This window comes from Psammomys obesus, unplaced genomic scaffold (assembly GCF_907164565.1).
Source record: "Psammomys obesus unplaced genomic scaffold, mPsaObe1.curated_primary_1811, whole genome shotgun sequence".
NCBI lineage: Eukaryota > Metazoa > Chordata > Mammalia > Rodentia > Muridae > Psammomys > Psammomys obesus.
The window spans coordinates 36,661,734-36,668,131 of NW_026596051.1; the positions used below are offsets into that span (position 1 = coordinate 36,661,734).

Sequence of the window (6,398 nt, forward strand, 5' to 3'; positions counted from 1 at the left end):
TCCATACATTCTGACATGTTGAAAATGGGTTGTTGTTTGCTTGAAGAGCCATGTGTGAAACTGAGAATAAAACCCTTGGAACTTCTGACTTACTTCCAAGGATCATAGACTATTCATGTTGGTGATTAATTACAAGGTCTATGCATATCACAAACAAAGAAGAGGCAGAGTTCAAAACAATCCTGGGTACTCATTCCCACAACTGAGTGCTTTCCCATAAAGAAATGATTTTCTTTCAGTAGCAGATTTTTTTTTTTTCAGTAGGCTTTCTGGCTCTTATTCTCCCCAGGCAAGTGACTTCCTTAAAACCAGGAAGATCATTGTCCTAGACATTAGGGTGGAGGCATGCTACCATCACTAAATTGCCACTATTACAACTTTGGCTGTCATAGCCTGATATAGCCTGAATTTCCTATAATCTAAAAAGTCAACCTCAAATGAAAACACAAAGGCACGTGTGTATGCAGTCTTCCCTCTGTCCTGGAAGACTGGACTTTCCATGTGACTCTCAGAGCCTTTCACATGTCCTCTTCTATCCACTCTCAGGAGGTGGTGCCATTCAGTTTCTTGGTGTAGCTTGCTGTCAGTAATGAGGCCTATGAGGCTTAAGGGAAACTCATGCTTTAGGTTCACAAATTACATTTAAATCCTCATTTCTAATCAATGTCTAGTATTAGAAGATGCAGTATTATATACATATTATAGTGGCAGATACTGATCATTTAGCATTCTTATACTAATATTGCCTTTGAGAAAGACATTTTCTTTATTGAACATTGAATTTACAGAATTTATAGAAATTGAACATTGAGCCGCAGAGAAGACACACGCTTCCTTCCGAGATCTTGGTCCTGATTTTGAGCTTCTGTTGAGGAAACTCTGCTATGCAGCTTTTGCTTTTGAGGCTTACAGTGACCATCACTTTCCCATGACCAGGGTACGGACTTCATCACTGCATTATTCGCTCTTGTGCTTCCAGGTGAAGGGCAGACTTCAAAATATTATAAGCCCCTCCCATTCGGAAAGGCAACGAGGATGGACATAGGAGGAAGGAGAAAACAGAGACAGGACAGGAGCCTACCACAGAGGACCTCTGAAAGGCCCTACCCTGCAGGATATTGAGGCAGATGTTGAGACTCATAGCCAAACTTTGTGCAGAGTGCAGGGAATCTTATGAAAGAAGGGGGAGGTAGTAAGACCTGGAGAGGACAGGAGCTCCACAAGGACAGCGACAGATCCTAAAAGTCTGGGCACTGGGTCTTTTTTGAAACTGATACTCCAGCCAAGGACCACTCATAGAGATGGCCTGAAACCCCTGCACAGAGGTAGCCTATGGCAGTTCAGTATCCAAGTGGCCTCCATAGTAATGGGGACAGGGACTGTCTCTGACATGAACTGATTGGCCTGCTCCTTGATCACCTCCCCCTGAGGGGGGAGCAGCCTTACCAGGGCACAGAAGAAGACAATGCAGCCACTCCTGATGAGACATGATAGACTAGGATCAGAGGGAAGGAGAGAAGGACCTCCTTTTTCAGTGGACTGGGAGAGGAACATGTGGGGAAGAGGAACAGCGGAGAAGAGAGAGGGTGGGATTGGGAGGGGAGAAGGGAGGGAGCTACAGGGGGGATACAAAGTGAATAAACTGTAATTAATAAAAATAAAAAATAAAGGTAAAATATTATAAGCAAAAATGCTTTTCTACTCATGCACCTGAAATTCTTATATGTAGAGCTGGGCCCAGTTTCAGGCTTACTTGTGGCCAGGTATCCCTCAGACATCATCAGGATGTTATTTCCAGGATCTAGACCCATCGCCTCCTGTGCTGGATTTATTGTCAGCATACTATTCGTAGAGTGGCAGAAAGTATTTTATCATCTACCAGTTAAGCAATGTAAAGGTCCTGAGGCTCTGCTGTTGTAGCAGATGGTGGCTGTTTATTTTGGAGGCAGTCTTTTCTTACGGAGCTTAGGCAAGCCTGGAGCTGATAACCCTCCTGCTTCAGACTCCCCAGTTCTGCGATTACAGGATTACACTGATAAATTCAGCTAATGAAAGAATTATGAAGAAGTCCCAAGACAAAGAAAGACATCATTTTCTATTAAGATTACAGGAGGGTTGATAGATGTGGTAGGAGGTAACGTTGGTGACTCTGTGGTTAACAGGAAATATTTTGGCTAATTCTGGGAAAGAGGTTGGTAGAGATGAGCACAGGGGTGGGGATTGAGTCTTGCTCTTATATACTCAATTGTACTCCCCTCTTCAGAAGCTTAGGTGGCCATTGCCTGCCTGATCAAAGCGGAGTAGAGAATTGCATTGGATGGACCCATAACCATAGTTGGAGTAATAATGAAAACTAAGGAGTCAGTAGCCATTATCAGAGATGTAGGTATCCAGTGAGAAAGCAAGGGTGCTGAGCAGAGGCAGGAGAAAAATGAAAAATGGTCTTATGCAGCTTGAGGCTTAAACTGTCCACATAGAGTTTTTTTCAGTAGTTCCTATAAACTAGCTTCAGATGCAATAAATTACACAAGGCAAAGAACTATCACAAGCAAAGAACTATCAACCAGAATGTCAATGTGAATAATTGGCCAAGATCAGGTTAACTACCAATATAATTGTACTAGAATGCTGGCAAATCTATTCTGAGAGTAAATTTAAATTGAACAGACTTCCCAGGGAGCAAAAATGAGAGTAAATAGAGTTAGTTTCAGGGAAGAGTTTCTTCATATGTAATTTTGGTGTTGACAGAGTCCTTTTCCAAGCTCCTGCCTCAATTTCCCCAATCAGCCATCCCCCTTTCTCATCCTTCCACACTCTGGGTTCCCTCTTCCATTTTCATATTTCATGTGTTACGTTACCTTCTTCACCTCTTCCATTAAAGACTCTCTTAGCCCCCTTTATTCTTTTCTGTCTTTTACTCATATTTATTCCCACACAGACAATTTGACAATTAAAAGCTAGGATCTGCAAATACAGAGCATACAGTATTTGTCTTTTTGAGCCTGGATCACTTTGCTTAATATGTTCTACAGTTCCCTCTGTTGTCCTGCATTTTTCCAACTGTTATTTTTTTTCTTTATGGCTGAATAGAATTCAATTGTTTATATATGCCATAATTTCATTTTCCACTCATCTGTGGAAGTAAATTTAGGCTGAGTCTATGACCTGGATATTATGAATAGAAAAGCTATAAATGTGCATGGGAAAGTAGAAAGTAGCGTCCTCTAGTTTTATGCTCCAGGAGTGGTAGGGCTGAGTCACCTTTACCAACCTGGGATTAAGATAGCTTGGGGTATTTTCTCCACAAGAAGGGCACACAAGGTTTGGGGGTGGGGGCTCAAAGCCAGGCGTCAGGGTCCCTCCACTACTATTGGACTCTTCCTCAGGGGCAGGAACTGCTTTGGCATCTCTTCATTGGTTTCTCATTCCTCATTCATTGTGTCACATCCTTTTGATGTTCCTACCCATTTACCCCAAACGTTTTTGTCTCTAAGGCATCCTTTATACAGCTTATATCTCTTGTGTTGGTTTTGTTCCAGAATTCTCAGAATTTGGGACCTTGCCCATTTCTTACCTTGCCCATTTCTCAACCTGTTGGGACATTTTAGTTAACTGGTTTCCTCTCAGAGTTAATGACTGGCTTATAGATAGAAGAAGAAAGAAATAATTAATAAGCCAGTTTCTGTGTGTTTTGGGATGCCCCCCAGCCCAGGTTCAGTACTAAGGAGAATCTCATGCCCTGTCCCTGCATTTGCCCTGCTGTTCCCAGATTTGCCTGTTTGGTGGTTAAGGCTCTTTCATGACCTTGGGACTCAGCAGACTTTGCCCCTTGATGGACAAAGTAAGACTGTGAAGCTAAGAGCATAGAATTCTTTTGGTGTGAAATTTTTATGATTCTTTTTATTAAGAGCCATTGGCAGTACAAAGTAAGGGTGTCATTATGACATTTCCACATAAACATATGTTCTACTCTGTTGATGTTTACTCCTTCCTTGATACCTCCTTTTTCTTCCACATCACTAGTATTCTCCTCTTTACCTTCATTTTCCTTTCCCCGTCCTCCCTGGATTTTAAGTATGAGAAAAAAATGTGATAACTGTCTTTCTGTAATTAGTTCATGTAGTTTCAGAAACTCCAACCATGCCATTTTCATTAACATGGTATAGTTTTAGTCTAATTTATTGATAAATAAAACTATTGTACTCCAGGTGGTGGTTCACACCCTTAATCCCAGTGCTTGGGAGGCTGAAGCAGGCAGATTTCTGATTTTGAGGCTTTCCTGCTCTACAGAGTGAGTTGCATGACAGCCAGGGCTACACAGAGAAACCATATCTCAAAAAACCAATATGAGAAAACAAAGCCAAAAAACAAACAACAAAACCCTCTATTATGGATGTAGACCACGGTTTTGGTATTTGCTCATATATGACAGCCCCTCAATTTGATTCCCTAATCTGGCTGTACTTAACAATGCAATGCTAAGTGGTTCTGCAGACATCTCTAGAGAAGGATTTTTTCCCCCAGACTCTGTTAGGTATATACCCAGGAATCCTATGGCTGAATCTTGCGTTGGCTCTGTTGTCCTCACTGGTCTGAATTGCATGACATTCTAGGAGTTGAACTTGATTATAAAGATGTTTTCACAAAAATTATCAGGGCATGCAAAAAAACAAGAGGAGTCCATTCTTAGCATTAGTTACTGAGGGCTTCCTTGAGAAATATCCAGAGTAGTGTTACAAGAAGTATGTATGAGTTAGATAAGTAGGAGGCATCAGACATGCTACCAACCGGTTTTGCAGGATGGCTCTCCATGCTGTCTAGATATCTGCTTTACTGATCACGTTCCACAGAGCTTTGGGTCTAGTAAACAGGATAGAAACAATTTCACTGAAGTGATTCATCCTGCAGGATAGCACCCAAGTAATATGAAAGAAGTTGGTTTTTTTTTGTTGTTGTTGTTGTTTTTTTTCTTTCTATTTTAAAGTTTAACTTTTTAATCAGCTAAACATCTTGTGCAGGCCCCGAGCCAACCCTTAATCCTGTTTTTGTTTGTTTGTTTTTTGTTTTTTTGGGCTGCACGGTTTTTGGGATCTGCTGCTAGAACTTTCTTGAGATCAGCAGTTGCTTTTTCCAAATTCCCAAGGGCTTCCTGAGCAACACCCCTTTGGTCTAAGGCCTTTAAGTGGCCTGGCTCCCACTCTAGCACTTGGTCACAGCTCTGGGCCACCAACTGGGGCTGTCCTAGCAGCAACTGGCAGGTAGCCAGATTGGCATAAAGGATAGTTTGTTCTGGGGAGCCAGGTAGGAGCAAGGTCGGCAGCAGTCGGAGAGCCTGCCCATAGCATCGGGCAGCCCCTTGAGGCTTTCCAGCTCGAAACAGTTCTGTACCCCATGTGTGTACTTCCCTGGCCAGGACCTTCTTCTCCATAGCCTTCATTTCCCAGGAGTCCTGGCCCCTTGGGAAGGAATCCAGTCCGAGTTTGACAAGAAGTACAGATTATCCTGGAGGATGAATCTCAGCTTCAGCTTCCTCACCTTGACACATGGACTCCAGGGCATGCGAGTCCCCCTCCTCCCTAAGGTTTTTTTGTTTTTGTTTTTTTTTTTTTCCTCCATTGCCCTATGCCTAGAGTTAGTTCTGTCCAATTCTCTGGCATTCCAGAGCCAAACTGAAACCCCGAAGCCAACACTCAGCATTGGGAACCTAGCTTTGGCTTGTCTAAGCCATGGCCATGGACTGTGATTTTCTTTACAAAACTACCATCAGGGAAGCGCCAAGGATCTGAAGTTCGGAGACCTTCTGACATCTCCTTGTTTGAGACATGAGGTTTATCAGGTTACCTCCAAGCCCAGCAATGGACTTTTCAATGTCTTGGGGATCCTCTACAATTTGACTGGCTGGATCTGGGCTTTAGGGGGAGGATTTGGGGATTGCTCCCTAAACTGAATGGCTGTATCCTGCTTTTGCTGGACATTCTCTTTCTGTTACTGTGGTTGAGTGATGTCCTCTTTCACTGGGCTGATGGGTGAGGTCTCCATTTGACCTCCTGATCTCTTCCACAGTAGATAAGCTAAAGGAACAGTTTGGACTGGAAAGTAATGGATCAAGTGTAGTTCAGACCTGAGAGACCAAAAGGCCTGATAGGACAGCCTACGTCACATCTCCTTCATTGAGTATGCTCCTGAGGCCCAGAGGACAAGCCTGAGGGCAGCTGAGAGTCTAGAAATAAGTTGTGTTAACAGTTAATAAAAAAATAATCTAACAACAAATAACCCTCAAATGTTCCACCTATATGTGTTTGTATGTGCACATATGTGAATGCATGTGTGTGCGTGTGTGTGTGTGTGTGTGTATGTGTGTGCATGTTTCTTTTCTGTTTTTCTTTTGTGGGATTAAA

General features: G+C 42.7%; 1 pseudogene; it reads right to left on the reverse strand.

Moving 5' to 3' along the window:
* Window positions 1-4,993: 4,993 nt before the first annotated feature.
* LOC129688817 (FK506-binding protein-like) lies at window positions 4,994-6,039 on the reverse strand (annotated as a pseudogene).
* Between the last annotated feature and the right edge of the window lie 359 nt (window positions 6,040-6,398).